This window comes from Hyperoodon ampullatus, assembly GCF_949752795.1.
Source record: "Hyperoodon ampullatus genome assembly, chromosome: 6".
Classification (NCBI taxonomy): domain Eukaryota; kingdom Metazoa; phylum Chordata; class Mammalia; order Artiodactyla; family Ziphiidae; genus Hyperoodon; species Hyperoodon ampullatus.
In genome coordinates, this window is record NC_136919.1 from 89,119,785 (window position 1) to 89,138,132 (window position 18,348).

Consider the following 18,348-nt stretch of genomic DNA (forward strand, 5'->3'; position numbering starts at 1 on the left):
CCATCACTAGTACTGATGCTTTTATTTATATAGCTCTATTAAAATATTAGTTTGGTGCTTGCACATTGTTTCTGGATCCACACAGCATCATTTAGCAGGAGCAATATAACAGGAGTGGTGAGTAATGTCCCAATTTTAAAACATCAGAATTTTGAGATTCAATTGAGATCCAGTGGCCCCACAAGACCACTTGTAGGTGGCATAACTAGGTCTGAAATTGGTTTTTTGATCCCTAGACTGATGATTTTTTTCACTTGCCACTTTTGGACCCAACTCCAAAGCTCAAGAACCACTAAAACTGTAGAGACAAAGGCAATCTCTCTGGAAGAAGATGCACGGTTCCCAATTTAACTCAGATATAATGTAGGAAGACTTCCACTCATCCTAGAGGTGAGAACGTTTTTATGCTTCATCCAGAGACATTGAAAAACACTAGATTTCACTAACAGCTCTTCATAACTTCTACACAAATCATGTGAGCCTGTTTCTAAGAATACTTACATATCTATCTGTCACACTTGATTTCCTCCTCTCATGAGTAGAGTGGCTTTCTTTTGTAATCCTCGAATCACTTTGCTTTCCACTCTTAGAAGTCATGAGCAGGGCAGTTATAGCCCCATGATATAACTTAAGGTTGAGAACCACAGGGCAGTGATGTGGTACTTGTTACAGTTTCATGAATACTATTCTTGGGCCTGGGAATCTCACTGACCTGAAAATATCTTTTAAGAATAGCTGACAATCTTAATTTAACCTCCTTATTCTTGCCCAGTTATGGAAATTGCATGCAACAACAACAAACTCTAGGGACTTGCCAGTAGGATGATTTTTTACAAAGCTAAGTTGTTCTTGACAACAATTACAGTGGGTTCCCTCCCTCCTCATTATTTTAAAATTTTTTTTTATTGGAGTATAGATGATTTGCAGTGGTGTGTTACTTTCTGCTGTACAGCAAAGTGAATCAGTTATACATATACATATATTCACTTCTTTTTTGATTCTTTTCCCATATAGGTCATTACAAAGTATTGAGTAGAGTTCCCTATGCTATACAGTAGGTCCTTATTAGTTATCTATTTCATATATAGTAGTATGTATATGTCAATCCCAGTCTCACAGTTTATCCCTCTCCCCTCCCCCAGTAACCATAAGATTGTTTTCTACATCTGTAACTCTATTTCTGTATTGTAAATAAGTTCGTTTGTACCATTTTTTTAGATTCCACATATAAGCAATATCACACGGTATTTGTCCTTCTCTATCTGACTTACTTCACTCAGTATGACAATCTCTAGGTCCATCCATATTGCTGAAAATGGTGTTACTTCACTCTTTTTTATGGCTGAGTAATATTCCATTGTATATATGTACCACATGTTCTTTATCCATTCCTCCGTAGATGGACATTTAGGTTGCTTCCATGTCTTGGCTATTGTAAATAGTGCTGCAATGAACATTAGAGTGACTGTATCTTTTTGAATTATGGTCTTCTCCAGGTATATGCCCAGAAGTGGGATTGCTGGATAATACGGTAGCTCTATTTTTACTTTTTAAGGAACCTCCATACTGTTCTCCACAGTGGCTGTACCAATTTACATTCCCACCACCAGTGTAGGAGGGTTCCCTTTTCACCACACCCTCTCCAGCATTTACTGTTTTTAGACTTTTTGATGATGGACATTCTGACCAGTGTGAGGTGATATCTCATTTTAGTTTTGATTTGCATTTCTCTAATAATTAGTGATGTTAAGCATCTTTTCATGTGCTTCTTGGCCATCTGTATGTCTTCTTTGGAGAAATGTCTATTTAGATCTTCTGCCCATTTTTTTATTGGGTTTGTTTTATTGACATAGAGCTGCCTCCCTTGTTGGTTGCTTCATTTACAAATATTTTCTCCCATTCTGTGGGTTGTCTTTTCATTTTGTTTATGGTTTCCTTTGTTGTGAAAAAGCTTTTGAGTTTAATTACATCCAATTTGTTTATTTTTATTTCCATTACTCTAGGCTTGAAAAAGTTATTGATGTGATTTATGTCAGAGAGTTTTCTGGCTATGTTTTCCTCTAAGAGTGTTATAGCATCTGATCTTACACTTAGGTCTTTAATCCACTTTGAGTTTATTTTTGTGTGTGGAGTTATGGAGTGTTCTAATTTCATTTGTTTACATGTAGTTGTCCTGTTTGCCCAGCACCACTTTGAAGAGACTGTCTTTTCTCCATTGTATATTCTTGCCTCCTTTGTCATAGATTAGGTAACCGTATGCGTGGGTTTATCTTGGGCTTTCTATCCTGTTCTATTGATCTATATTTCTGGGGGTTTTTTTCCCAGTACCATACTGTTTTGATTACTGTAGCTATGTAGTGTAGTCTTAAGTCAGGGAGCTTGATTCCTGCAGCTCTGTTTTTCTCTCTCAGAATTGCTGTGGCTATTTGGGGTCTTTTGTGTTTCCATACAAATTGTACAATTTTTTGTTCTAATTCTGTGAAAAATGCCGTTGGTAATTTGATTGGGATTGCATTGAATCTGTAGATTGCTTTGGGTAGTATAGTCATTTTCACAATATTGATTCTTCCAACCCAAGAACATTGTATATCTCTCCATCTGTTTGTGTCATCTTTGATTTTTTTCATCAGTATCTTAAAGTTTTCTGAATAACAGGTCTTTTGTCTCCTTAGGTAGATTTATTCCTAGATATTCTATTATTTTTGATGCAATTGTAAATGGTATTTTTTTCTTAATTTCTCTTTCTGATCTTGTGTTGTTAGTGTATAGGAATGCCAGAGATATCTGTGTATTAATTTTATATCCTGCAACTTTAACAAATTCATTGCTAAGTTCTAGTAGTTTTCTGGTAGAATCTTTAGGATTTTCTATGTGTAGTATCATGTTATCTGCAAACAGTGACAGTTTTACATCTTCTTTTCCAGTTTGGATTCCTTGTATTTCTTTTTCTTCTCTGATTGCCATGGCTAGGACAACTTCCAAAGCTATGTTGAATAACAGTGGCAACAATGGACATCCTTGTCTTGTTCCTGATCTTAGAGGGAATGCTTTCAACTTTTCACCCTTGAGAATAATGTTGCTATGGGTTTGTTGTATATGGCCTCTATTATGTTGAGGTAGGTTCCCTCTATGCCCACTTTCTGGAGAGTTTTTATCATAAATGGGTGTTGCATTTTGTCAAAACTTTTTCTGCATCTATAGAGATGAACATATGATTTTTATTCTTCAGTTTGTTAATGTGGTGTATCACATTGATTGATTTGCATGTATTGAAGAATGCTTGCATTACAGGGATAAATCCCACTTGATCATGGTATATGATCCTTTTAATGTATTGTTGGATTCAGTTTGCTAGTATTTTGTTGAAGATTTTTGTGTCTATGTTCATCATTGTTATTGGCCTGTAATTTTCTTTTTTTGTGATATCTTTTTCTGGTTTTGTTATCAGGGTGATGGTGGCCTCATAGACTGAGCTTGGGAGTGTTCCTTCCTCTGCAAGTTTTTGGAATAGTTTAACTTCTAAAGAGAAGGATAGGTGTTAACTTTTCTCTATATGTTTGATAGAATTCACCTGTGAAGCCATCTGGTCCTGGGCTTTTGTTTGTTGCAAGTTTTTAAATCACAGTTTCAATTTTAGTACTTGTGATTGGTCTGTTCATATTTTCTATTTCTTCCTGGTTCAGTCTTGGAAGGTTGTACCTTTCTAAGAATTTGTCCATTTGTTTTAGGTTGTCCATTTTATTGGCATATAGTTGCTTATAGAAGTCTCTTATGATCCTTTGAATTTCTGTGGTGTCTGTTGTTACTTCTCCTTTTTCCTTTCTAATTTTATTGATTTGAGTCTGCTCCCTTTTTTTCTTGAGTCTGGCTAAAGGTTTATCAATTTTCTTTATCTCTTCAAAGAACCAACTTTTAGTTTCATTGGTCTTTGCTTTTGTTTTCTTTGTCTCTACTTCATTTATTTCTGCTCTGATCTTTATGATTTCTTCCCTTCTAGTAACTTTGGCTTTTGTTTGTTCTTCTTTCTCTAGTTGCTTGAGGTGTAAGGTTAAGTTGTTTGAGATTTATCTTGTATCCTGAGGTAAGATTGTATTGCTGAAGACTTCCCTCTTAGAACTGCTTTTGTTGAATCCCATAAATTTTGGATTATTATGCTTTTATTGTCATTTGCTCTAGGTATCATTTGATTTCATCTTTGATTTCTTCAGTGATCTCTTGTTATTTAGTAGTGTATTGTTTAGCCTGCATGTGTTTATGTTTTTTACAGTTGTTTTCCTGCAATTGATTTCTAATCTCATAGCGTTATGGTTGGAAAAGATGCTTGATAAGATTTCAATTTTCTTAAATTTACTGTGGATCGCTTTGTGGCCCAGTATGTGATCTGTCCTGGAGAATGTTGCATGTGCCCTTGAGGAGAAAGTGTATTCTGCTGCTTTCAGATGGACTGTCCTGTAAATACCGATTAAGTCTATCTGGTCTAATGTGTCATTTAAGGCTTGTGTTTCCTTATTGATTTTCTGTCTCGGTGATCTGTCCATTGGTTTAAGTGGGGTGTTAAAGTCCTCCACTGTTATTGTGTTACTGTCAATTTCTCCTTTTATGGCTGTTAGCTTTTGGCTTAAATATTGAGGTGCTCCTATGTTGGGTGCATATATATTTACAATTGTTATATCTTCTTGGATTGATCCCTTGATCATTATGTAGTTTCCTTCTTTGTCTCTTATAACAGTCTTTATTTTAAAATCTATTTTGTCTGATACGAGTATTGCTACTCCAGCTTTCTTTTGGTTTCTATTACATGGAATACATTTTTCCATCCCCTCACTTTCATTTTGTATGTGTTCCTAGGTCTGAAGTGGGTCTCTTGTAGAGAGCATATGTAGACAGCTCTTGCTTTTGTATCCGTTCAGCCAGTCTATGTCTTTTGGTTAGAGCATTTAATCCATTTACATTTAAGGTAATTATCAATATGTGTGTCCTATTGCCATTTAATTGTTTTGAATTTGTTTTTGTAGGTCTTTTTTCTTCTCTTCCTCTTTTGTTCTCTTGTGATTTGATAACTCTCTTTTGTGTTGTGTTTGCATTGCTTTTTCTTTTTTGTGTGTTTATCTATTGTGGTTTTTTGGTTTGCTGTTCCCATGAGGTTTTGATATAGCAGTCTATATGTGTACAAGTTTGTTTTAAGTTGCTGGTCTCTTTCCCGCCTAGAGAAGTTCTTTTAGCATTTGTTGTAAACCTGGTTTGGTGGTACTGAATTTTCTCAGCTTTTGTTTTTCGTAAAGCTTTTGATTTCTCTGTCGACTCGTAGAGTATTCTTGGTTGTAGGTTTTTCCCTTTTATCACTTTAAATATATCCTGCCACTCCCTTCTGTCCTGCAGAGTTTCTGCTGAAAAATCAGCTCATAACCTTTTGGGGATTCCCTTGCATATTATTTGTTGAGTTTGCCTTGTTGCTTTTAATAGTTTTTCTTAGTCTTTAATTTTGTCAGCTTGATTAATGTGTCTTGCTATGTTCCTCCTTGGGTTCATCCTGTATGGGATTCTCTGTGCTTCCTGGACTTGAGTGAGTTTTTCCTTTCTTATGTTAGGGAAGTTTTCAGCTATAATATCTTCAAATATTTTCTCAGGCCCTTTCTCTTTCTCTTCTCCTTCTGGTATCCCTATACTGCAAATGTTGGTGCATTTAATGTTGTCCCAGAGGTCTCTGAGACTGTCCTTGTTTCTTTTCATTCTTTATTATGTTCTGTGGCAGTGATTTCCACCACTCTGTCTTCCAGCTCAACTTATTTTTTCCTCTGCCTCAGTTTTTCTGCTCTTGATTCCTTCTAGTGTATTTTTCACTTTAGTTATTGTATTGTTCATCTCTGTTTGTTCTTTAAATCTTCTAGTTCCTGTTTAAACATTTCTTTTATCTTCTCGATCCATGCCTCTATTCTTTTCCTGAGATTCTGGATCATCTTTACTATCATTACTCTGAATTCTTTTTCAGGTAGATTACCCCTCTCCTCTTCATTTAGTTATTCTTGTGGGTTTTTTACCTTGTTCCTTCTTTTGCAACATATTTCTTTGTCATCTCATTTTGTCTAACTTTCTGTGTTTGTGGTCTCCTTTCCATAGGCCTCAGGATCATAGTTCCTTTTGCTTCTGGTGCCTGCCCCCTGTTGGGTGAGGTTGGTCCAGGGGCTTGTGCAGTCTTCATGGGAGTGACTGGTGCCTGCCGTCTGGTGGACGGAGCTGGGTCTTGTCCCTTTGATGGGAAGGGCCACGTCAAGGGGTGTGTTTTGAGGTAGCTGTGAGCTCAGTATACCTTCAGGTAGCCTGTCTGCTTTTGGGTGGGGCTGTGTTTCTGTCTTGCTGCTTGTTTGACCAGAGGCATTCCAGCTTTTGAACCTATAGGCTATTGAGTGTAGCCACGTCTTGGTGCTGAAATAGGGACCTCTGGGAGAACTCATGCTGATCAGTATTCTCTGGGGCCTCCACCACCATTGTCTTTGCCCCCAGTGAGCTACAACCAACCCCTGCCTCCCCTGGAGAGCCTCCCAGGCCCCTAGTTAGGTCTAGCCCCAGTTCCTATGGAGGTATTGCTTTGGGCTGGGTCCCAATGCATGTGAGGTCTTGTGTGCGCCTTCCAAGAGTGGAGCCTCTGTTTCTCCCAGCCCTTTGGATCTCTTGCACTGAGACCCCACTGGCCTTCAAAGCAAATGCTCTGGGGGTTCTTCCTCACAATGCCTGACCCTCAGACTGTCTTGGAGGGCTATTTTTATGAGGGAACATCCCTGTGTAGTCTCTGTGTGTTTAATATTTTTTGGTGTGAGGGCTGTTTTTTATGGATGTCTGCCATATCTTTCCTCAGTGTATGCTGGCTGTTAGCCCCTTGATTGGAGGTGTGCCTGATGTTGTGGTGACCTGAGCCTGCCCTGAATATTGAGCGGGGCCTCCCCTCTTTTCTGTGGTTGTTACTGCCCTGTCAGGGTCAGGGTCTGCTCCCTAACTGTTGAGGTAGAGGCCCCCAGAACTGTTTCTGAGCTGTATTTATGGTCCTTGGTGTGAGGTAGGCAGGATTGGAGTGCTCCCAGTCCTGCAAGAGAAGCCACTGAGTTTTCCTCCTCTGGAGCTGTTTATCTGTGAGTATACTCTGTTTTGTCTCTTTTCACCTGTTGTGCTGGCTCACAAATTACACTTTTGTTTGAACTGCCCTCTGCTCCATCTCAACAATGGATATGCCAGCAGTTGGCCCTGGTGTCTCTCGGGCGTTTTTTTTGGTTTTGTTTTGTTTTTTTTGCGGTACATGGGCCTTTTACTGTTGTGGCCTCTCCCGTTGTGGAGCACAGGCTCCGGACGCGCAGGCTCAGCAGCCATGGCTCACAGGCCTAGCCGCTCCGCAGCATGTGGGATCTTCCTGGACCGGGGCACGAACCTGTATCCCCTGCGTCGGCAGGTGGACTCTCAACCACTGCGCCACCAGGGAAGCCCTCAGGCATTGTTTTTACCAGGCCACCGATGCAGATCCACTGAAGTCAGGTCTCAGGACTGCAGTAATTGTGTACCTGAACCCACTGTGGGAGCTATGGAGGCAACTCAAATTCTGATCTGGTCCAATCCCCACCCGTGCATGCCCACAGAAATCCACAGCTACTAAAGCTAGACTGTCTCAGCTGCGGGAGCACTTGTTCATTCAGGCATTCTGCAGGCACTGAGTTTACAAAGCCAGCAATGGGGGGTGTGAATCCACGGTTCCCATAGTCACGCAGAGAGATTTCAGCTCTTCTTCCTTAGTTGCACAGCCCCTGGGGCTCAGCTGTGGTTTCAGTTCCATCTCTGCATGTGCTCCCACCAGCGTCTGCTCCTGAGGCTGCCCCAGAGCACGTGTGCCCTCCCAGGCAGGTGGATGCAGAGGTGGGCATGACCCGTGGGCCCACCAGTGTTGGCACAGCCAGAAGAGGCTTTGGTGGGGATGGTGCATGGGGCCCACCAGGGCCAGCACAACCAGAGGAGGCTTTGGTGGGAGAGGTGGGCAAGCCTGCTCAGGCAGGCACCCCTCCTAGTACCCACAGAGGTAGGGGTCAGCACATGGGGAAGGAGGCTGCATTGGCTGCCACACCCCTTGCACAGCCCTCAACAATGGCACCCTGCTTCTGTGGTGGCCCGGGCTTCTTCCACAAACTTTCCCAGTTGTGGAGCTCCTTATTCCTGTCCATTCAGGCAGTTTCTTCACAGCCACCATCTGTCCCCTCTCTGGGTCTGCTCTCCAAATGCCACATACCAGCACCCAGCCCCTCTCTGCACCAGGAGATGCCCAGCTCAGGCTGGGGTGAGCAGAGCTGTGGTACAGACCATCTGTGTAGGTCTTACGCTGTCCTGCCTGCCACATACAGGTTACTGCACCCTCCTTTGATCCCCTGAAGCTCCCTCTCTGTCACAGCTGATCTCCCCACTGGTGAAGGGACTTCCGTGAGTATGGGAATCTCTCCTCTCCTTCAGCTCCCCACCCAAGGTTACAGGTCCTGTCCCGTTTCCTCTTTCCTTTTTTTTCTTTCTTTTGTCCTACCTAGTTGCATGGGGATTTTTATTGTCCTTTTAGGTGTCTGAGGTCCTCTGCTAGTGTTCAGCAGGTGCTCTGTGAGAATTGTTCCATCTGTAGATGTATCTTGATGTACTTGTTGGGAGAGGTGAACTCCACATACTCCTATTTAACCATCTTGACTCTTCTCCTCTCCTTCCTCATTAAATGAGACCTAGAACTAGAATTCCTATTACTAATGCTTTGATATCCTGACTACTCGTAATGGAATCAGAAAATGAAAGATCCCATAAGTGGCCCCTCTTTACCAACAGGTAGAATAAAAACTAAGTTTTTTCAGTGGTTAATTTTCTGTTCCTCTGGAGATCAATGTCTTACTTGGAGATATACTTACATTTATTTACCCAAGGAGATTGGGGCTAGACATTTTCTAGAGGGCAAGAGTTAGAGGTCAGGAAGTCATATAGTTACATTCAGAAACTTCTGAGAAAAGCTTGAACACTTGACATATTGAAGGCAAGTTCAAAGGCTACTGAGAAATCTTATCCTCGCTAATTAATATGATGGGAGAACTATTGGCTCTGACAGACTCATTGCTAAAATGTGTTCCATAGCTGAAAATTTGGACATGTCATTCTCTTAAGAACTTTCCATGTCTTCATATCACCTATAGGATAAAGCCTAAACTCCATACATCATTTTAATAATCTGGGCTCCATCCATCTGTTTAACTGCATCTCCTATCATTCCCTTTCCTCAGCTTCCTGTATCTAACAATTTATAATTCTGTGAATGCCCTAAACTTCATAGGCCTCCCTGTATGTTCTTGTGCTATACCTTCTGCCTGGAATGACTCTCTCTTTACCTTGGTCAACTGGAAAACACCTACCCTTCTTTCTGAATACAATTCAAAGGACACCTGCTTTGTGAAGTTTTCCCTGCCTTTCCCAGGTGATGTAGGGGATTCCTTTCCTATGTTCCAGGGTATCTTGTACACAGCTTTAACTTATCATCATCATCATCATTACCACCATCATCATATACTGTATTGAATTTTGTCTCTTTCCTGGCTGTCTGCATACCAGAATGCAACTTCCTTGAGAGCAGATATCATGTGAGAGATTAAATGGTTGCATCCTATTCCCAAAATGTTTTACTCTATATCCAGACTCAAAGGTAGGACAGTGTAGGTAACAAATGAATCTCATGTGCATTTTTCTTTCACTGAATGATTTTGTGTGTTTAGTAAATCTTTTCTGTTTGAGGTGAGCTTTAAATTGAGATGTAGGTTGAACCCAAAGCAGGTTATGAACTGTTGTAGTTCTTCTTTTCACTTTACCTTCACTTCCTATTGTGCTCCTGTCTCAATTCCTCCCTATACATGCCAACTCCTACCCAGAGTGAGACAGTTAAAAATGTCTTTACAGCCTCAGAGCAACATTCAGAACCAGCTAAGACTTCATAAACCAACCCTTGAAAAGCAAAAAATACAGACAAGAGCATATATATAGACATATAGACCCTAAATACACTTTAAAATCATTTTCCTCTTTGTTCCCCTCTCTTTTGCACTTTTGGAATTGGTCCAAACTTCTTTTTAGAATACCTTGATCTTTTAGGCCTCAAATAAGGCTAAAACATGTCTTGCTTCAATCTGTTGCAGTTTCCTTTTTCATGACATTACAAGAATCAACTAAAATTTTAAGAGTCCAGAATGTTGCAGCTGAAGAAGCACTTTCATATTTGAAGAAAACATAGTAAAATTCTTTCCCCATATGCTACCTTTTCAACAGGGCTATTTTTTAACCCTCAGAAATTTATAGTGTCAGAATTCCTTGAGAATTAAATCCAGAATGATCTTATAACTATTCAGTGTATTCCAGAGGAATTCCTCTTGTCCAGATTCCACTCTAGGGTCCATAGATTCTCCCAACACCCAGTTCTGTACCATAGACCTGGACCAAGCTTAACAGAATCACTGTTCAAAAAGGACACAAGTTTCTATTTTCATCCAATTAAACATGTGGTCTGAGATGCATATTGGAGAGCAGGTGTTTTTTTTTTTCTTCCCTTATGATATTTAAAATTTTCTCGATACCATCTGGAAACAGGTTTTCTTTAACAATGTCAATCTTGCCTCACATTCTCTAGTTCTTGCTCCCTTTCTAACTGTCTTCCAATATTTCTTGGTTGTGGTTAGAGAGACACTTCTCCCGTTGCACACCTCCATTTGGTGAGCTCTTCCTCAGCTGTTCCTTTTTTTCATTTTTCACTTTTTTTCTGGCAAAGTAGCTTTGATTGGTAGGACAAATTCTTTAGTATAAAAGAGGTGTAAGAGAGGTGCTGATGTAGAAACAAATATATGTAGCCCCAAGTATGTAGTCTGAGAGTTGACTGATTCAACATCGAAGTGCTCTATGTCTATAAAATTAGCTCCTAAGAAGGCTTTTATCTTATTAGCATAACTTTGAAGTCTTCCTTCTGTGAAGCTGCCCAAGTAAGTGATTCTCAGTCTTTGCATGTCATCTTTCATCCATGGCTTTGTTAAAGCAAGCTGACTTAAACTTAGTCATAATTACAAAACTTTTGGGGGGTATAGCAAGATACTTTGATATTTCTACTTTACTGTCTGAAAGAACTGAGGGAAGGTGAGCTCATTATGAGGGAACGAATGTCAATGGCCATTACAAGCTGTTACTGCTAGTGTTCTCTGGATATCATGTTCACATATCCAGTTCACATCATGTGACACTGGAAATTATGAAACTAGTTTTAAGAAAATTAACTCTGGCCTTTTGAGAGAATGTGGTTTGTACCTGGGCTTGCCTATCTCTGAATTCAGGGCACAGACATTTCTATACATAAGCATTCAATCAGGAGCCTTGGGGCCTTGGGGTAAGTTTGGCCTGGGACTTCTGTCTCTGCTTCTTTCTATATGGTTTTAATCCAGAGCACCTAGAGAATATACTCTGTAGTGGAGTTCATTGGAGGTGGAGAGTTGCAAAGACTAGAGCCAGGAACAGTTTCCTTGCTTATCTCCTGTAATCTTTGTGGCTGGAACAGCTAACCTCAATGAGAAGTACAAGATTCCCCCCAGCTTGGTATCCACTGTTGAAGCATGGAACATATTTTTGTATAGAAATAAAGTAAATGAGGTGTGTATGTGTGGTTGGAATAATGCTGCTACTGCTTCCCATCACTTGAAATTAGGTCCTTTGTGGATGAGACAAGGACTCAAGCCTCCAATGATTATATGCCTGCAAGAGTCCAACTTAAAAACAAAAGTTGGGGATATAATTCGTTTATACAAATATAAATCAGGTCTGGTCAAAACAGAATGTAAGTTCTCATTACGGGTTATACTGGAATTACCCAACCGTACAATTCTTCTGTGCCAACCTAAAACTTAGCATTTAGAACTGGAAATAATTGCCTGAACATTACTCACCAAGGTTAGAATAAGTATTAAACTCATTTCAGTGTTTAGTATAAGAGCTGGGTAATACAAGAAAAAATTACTTCAACTTTAGAAGGAAGCAATTAAAATAAGGTTGCAAGAAGGAGGGAGTATTTCCCTCACTATGGAGGAGTTAGATTTGAAACTCTTCTACAGTAATTTCAGCCTTAATCAGCCTCCTTGACAATTTTGTAGACAGACATAAATTCCTTTCAATCTTGTATCTTTTATCATCTAGTTATTAACAAGGAAACAACAGATTTTTAAAAGATATCCTCTAGAATTTATGGGAATAGACAATAGTCTCTTCATTATTTTCCTGTTTCCTGCTGTGGTCCCTATTTACCTTAACCAGTAAATTGAAGAGGGAAAAAAAATCTAGCTAGGATATTCCAAAACCAATTTTGTACCATAAAGGTTGAAGAGACAACCTCAGGAAAAGTCCATCCACTAGAAAGAGAATAGTTCTATTCATTATTTGTCTGTTTATTGAGTGCCAGCCCTGGGTCTGGGATACAAAGTCAGACATGGCCCTGCCAATCTCCTGGGGTGGGAGAGGTATTATTACATATGAAAACAAGAGCTGGAAAAGAAGTTTCACCATATTCATAGTGTGAGCGCATATAGCAGGGGATCTGACCTGGCCTGGGGATCCAGAGGTATCTTTGAGGAAGCTGGGATCTCAAGAAAGGATAAGAATTAACCAGGGGAAAAGGGGTAGAGTGGGAAGAAATTCCACAGTGGGACACAAAATTTAGTGTGAGGGAGCAGAACCCAGAGGGGGAGTGAAGGAAGTTTAAGTACACAGAGAAAGTAGGTAGTAGTGGACAAAGAGCCAGGAGACAAGCCATGAATGGCTTTCTAAACCTCATTACAGTTTTAAACTTTATTCTAAAACAAATGGGAAGGGGTTACATGGTGGTGGTTGGTGATCTGATTGCATTTGCGTTTTCAGTGCTGTCTCTGGCTGGAGAATGGAAAAGAGGGAGACATGCCAGAGAGAAAGAGAGAGAAAATATAGTGGTACTAGGGAGAGAGATGAAATGGATATATTTAGTAAATAAACTCAGTGTCATTAGGGAATGGGTTTAATATAAAAGGCAAAGTGACTCATAGGTTTTGGATTTTAGATTTGGGTGGATGGTAGTGCCATAGAAAATAATGTAAAAGGTCCAGGTTTGAGGATGGGAAATTGCCATGATTTCTGTTTTGGGCATGTTGAGTTTTAGGTACCTTTGAGATATGGCAGGAGATATAACAGGTTTTAAAATGAAATAAAGGTGATTCAGATGTGTAGAGAACATTTGGCTTCTTTATTTTCTATAATCGATTCTTTCTTCCTCGTAAACTCTCTCCTCACCTGGTAGCAGAGATGCTGGAGTACTTCACCTTGGCAATTAATGTATTTCAGTTTCTCTTCTGTTGAAATTGTATCCTTTATTTTCTTCAGTCTCTTTGGAGTAAATTTAGTCTTTCAGATTACTGTTCCCCTTCCTGTACTTTCTAAGATGGTGCCTGGGTATAGTGTTCAGAGGGCTTTATGTGAGCCAGTGGCAATGGGCAAATGAGCTTTGGACTCACACTGATCTCTGGTTCTTTTGGGGATTTTGCTAAGGGTGGTCAGTCAAGTCGAGGCCCTGGACTGATGTTCCATTAGCCATTGGGGGCATGACTCAGGCATCCAGTTCAAAAGTAAACTTCAACTGTCATACATTCTCTGACTCTCTTAGGATGAATTACTTTGTTTTTTCTTTTACCATAGCACCTTTCGCACTTTACTACTTTCAGATGTCAGATTAGATTCAGACTTCCTCCACATCTTTCCACCACCAGTCAGAAAATTTATAAGAGGAGGGACTTTTGGTCAATTTCTTTTTTTGCATATGAGCCCTGAGCATAGTGCCTGGCATATAAATTGGCAAAAAATAATTAATGGATTAAATTGAATGGGATCTCTTACTTCCCATAGCTTGTTGATACCAGTTTTAGCTGCAAAACCAAGTTTATGTTGTTATGCTGAGTGGTATAGACGAGAAATATGGCAGTCTGGATGAAAGAAGACTTCTTGTGATACTGGAACTTTTTCTAAGTCTCCTTCTTGATCTCATCTTGAAATAGTTACCCCCTCTTTTACAAGTGCTGAACAGCAATCCTTAACCAGTAAGTTGAGAAGAGGCAAGGCTTAAGAATAGCAATGGTTTCAGTGGTCTTATGAGCCCTGTGTTGGTAGGTCAGGATGTAGAGAGGACTAGGTGGAAATGGGTCATCTGAGGTATAAAAAAGAAAAGACTTACACTGCCTTTCGGTTTCCCACTTATATCTGTGTATAGACATTCCTGTGCTGTCAATCGCAAAAGCAAGAGAAAAGCAACAGAAACATAAAACTACTAAAGAAGCCTGAACTTTCTCCATCTTAATACTGCCGCTTCAAGTTCTTACCTGACAAGCTCTGGAAATAATGAAACACTGAGTCTCAGTTCTGGGAAAAACTTTATAGATTACCTAGACTGTAGGTTCTAGAATCTAGAATTTAGACCAACCTGGAGCAGGGCCCATGCTTTTTCTGTTCCCTAAAGTGTCCCCAGAACATGAATGTGCTTGATGCAATGGAAGCTCAATACATATTTGTTGAATAAGTGAATGAAATTTCTTTCTTTGCGGATAAGAAAACTGCAATTGAGAAAGGCAAAGTGACTTGCCTAGGGTTACACCACTTATAAATGGTAGATCAGGAGAGGAACTCTGTCTCCTGACATCTCATTTGCTACACTTTTTGCTACACAGTAATATCTCCTGCAGCTTAAATCACAGAAGTACTCACCCTTGAGTACCGTAATAGGTTTCTAGAATTTATATAAACCATAAAAAAAAAAAAAAAAGCAGGACAAATGGTTGTTTTGGCTCACTTAGCAGATCAGATATCCAGGAATGCCAAAAGCATATTTATTTACTCACAGGTAGCAAAAACGCCATAAAATTCTTTTTGTGGTTGTCTAGCCAACGTAAATTTTTTTTCTGTTCCAGGAAAGTGTACATTGGTTAGAAATTATTGTGGAGAAAAGACTACAACTCAAACAGAGGGTCTGAACTAGACAAGATGTATGAACCCCCAAGTACCTATTATGGTCCTGTGAAAATGCATGTCCTCCCTTTATTTATTTATTTAAAGATTTGTTCCATGCAGAAATGGAAGCTGTCTCCTGTGGTTATATTGGTGAAATTCAGCTGGTAAAGGAGCTAAAAAGAGAGACAAGGCAAATAATCTTAAGTGTTTGGAAATATAAGAATCAGGCATCACATCGTGTGTGTGATAGGAGGAGGTTATATTTTTAAATATTAGTGAATAAATCTAACTTTCCTTTTCACTTTGATATATCCTACTTACTCAAATTGGGCTGTACCATGGATTGGGATTAAAATCCCTGAGTTAAATGGTAGAATAATAAAGCACTAACGTTTCTTATATCTAAGTTTATATGCATAGAACATTCGGAATGATTCTTTTTAATTTAGTATTGAATCATTGCATCTTTGCAAACTGCTTCGGCTGCACTTTTTTAAAAGGTGCTCTTTCCTGGGGCTCCTTGGAGGTAAAATCTCCACAGACTCTATTAAACTTTCAGAGCCAATAATTGTTGCTCCTGATAGGGGAGAAAATTTCCTCCAGCAACTAAAAGAATAATGTTCCAGGCTTTTATTAAAACAATCCTAGGGAAATATCTTCAATTCTGTCGCCTTGTTAGGTAACATCAACTGCATTACTATCTATGTTGCTTCTTTGCAATGAAACTTTCAAACCAAGCAAACATATACCCTCCTGATTTTTCTGTGCCAACTATCTTTAGTAAATAAGTGTAGTTTTTAGCAGTGGTGGAGAAAGAGAAAAGAGAGAGGGAGACTCCAGACTATGTTTCTTTCTTAAACAGTCTCATAATTTTAAAATCCTAGATAATATCAAAAGAAGGACAGGCTTAGGGTAGCCATTTATGCTGCTTTAAATAGCTTTCCACTTTTACACAAGTTCTAATTTTTTTCTAACTCCTGCCATGTTTCCCATATCACTGGGCCATGAGCCCTGCTGCCTTGCAGCCATGCCACATGGATGGAGTAGAGCTGAAATCAGACGCAGCAAACGGCATGGTCTCTTGTTCATAGACTCAGTAAAAATGCTTCCTCAGAGAGGTATTATATTTCCATCTTTAAGTCTGGGAGTTTGGGCACCCAAAAGTGATTGTCAGCAGCCCAGCCCGAGCAAATGTAACCTTGCTCTGAACTCAGTGGTGCTCCGGCGGGACTGTCATGAAAATGTCGACTTTTGGCCCTGAGTCTCCAGCTCCAAAGTAAGGTCTGGAGATCCAAAGAAAACAGAGCCTGAGTTAAGAAGTGAGGAGAGAAAGGGACCAGAAACTTTATCTAAAGGACTCTGCAGCTCCGCAAGCACATTGGGAGCCGAAGAGTAAGAAGCAAGCCCTCTCCCTCGTGGTCTGCACCTCCCAGTGCCCCTCTTTTTTCTTCTGTAAAATGAGCATTGTCGACATCCTTTCTAATTGTGGTCCTCAGACGAACAGCATAGGCAGCACCAGGGAGCCTATGAGAAAAGCAGAATCTCAGGCTCCACCCTAGAATTACTGGGTCAGAATCTACATTTTAACAGGATCTTCAGATGATTCCTGTACACATTAAAGTTGGATATGCTCTGGTATAAAAGGCCCAGGTCCAGATGCCCAGTAGCAAATCCATAGTGGTAGACCCTCTTTTAAACACAAAGAGTGTGACTGAAGTAAGCCTGTCACGCAGATCAGAAACACTTCACAGCGTTGACCCGTATAAACTAGATCAGCGAGCATTCACTGAGCTCTTACAAGGCAAGGGCACCCGCTGAAGGCTGACTACCAGAGCAGTTCCCCCAGGGGTTTGAAATCTGACTGTAAAGATGAGATAAACAGAGAAAGATTTGATTGATATATATATATATATATATATATATATATAAACACACACACAGGCACACAGGAATATAGTCCAGAGGCACTATTAAAACTGAGTTTGCAAATCTGTCTTGGGAAAGAACAGGGTAACAGAGACTGTTCTGGGAGTCCTATTTGCATAGGTGTTCCTGGGTCCTTAGGAGCTTTGTGCAAAGAGGGATTTGGGACTTTTGTCAAATCCCCAGTTGTCTAAAGTACAAAGTTCAGATACTGTCAGAAGGGCACAATTGGCATCCATCCTCTGGGAGAAGGTCCTGATGGAGACTGGAAATTCACCTCAGCTGTGAGACTCAGGAGACCCACGTCCTGCCCAAAACTTAACCCCATGAGGCTAAGGAAACGTGTGGCACTATTGTGGGACAGACCTTTCCTTCTCTCTTAATGCTACTCTGGGGCCCTCTCACCAGTTCCTTGAAGGGTGATGCCACCTTGTCACTGCTCTTGCAGGGCTCAGCGAGAACCAGAGGGCTGATAACGAAAAGAACCTTAACTTTTCCATCTGCCTAGAGCTCTCCAGGGAAGCAGGAGGTAGCAGGGCACTCCAGAAGCCACAGGCAAGAAAGATGCTGGGCATGGCTAGGTACAGCTGATGATGTAGCTGCTAAAAGGCCTGGAGAGCCATTTTTGGATGGGTGTAGGTCCTTGACAGGAGACGACAGCTATAGGAAATGATGCTGAAAGTCTGTATGCAAAATTCCTGCTATTGTACTCTGTCAGACACTTTATTGTATACACTCTATGGAAGATCTTAGTATCTGCATTCGACATTTGAGGAAGCTGAGGCTCAAAGAGGTCAAATAGTTCGTACCCAGTTGAACCAGGGTCAGATTTGAACCCAGGTCTCCCTGGCTCCAAAGCTCATGCTCCTTTTATTGCACTGCAAAACCTCCCTTGGGTAGATGGGACTTGCTAAAGAGAATCAAAGGAAGGCTTTGCAGGAAAGTCATTAGTTGCCCAGAACCATACACTGGGGGAAGTGGATAAGAATGCCAGGCTAGCGGAATTTTCCTGTTTGGATCTTAGCAGCCCATCCTATTTGTGGCCCACGACTATCCATTTGTCCCTGCCCTGCCAGACACTTTACAGCTCTTGGGAGGGAAGGAGCATTAACCTGGATGGGAAGGTTTTTTGGGCTGCAGCAGGGTCAGCTTCATGAACAAGCAGTTAGTGTAGTCACATGGGGCCCCTCTCTTATAACAACCCACACTTGGGTTTTAATGTTCTGCCACTGCTGTCTTGAAATTCTTAATAATTTTATCTTTGAATTTATGTTGTGTAAGTGAAGTCTGGTGAGGCAATGGAGCACGTGCTCAGGGCTTGGAGCCTTGGCTCATACCAGCCCCTCCTCAAGCCTCCTTATGCCTCCCTGGGATGGGCCATCT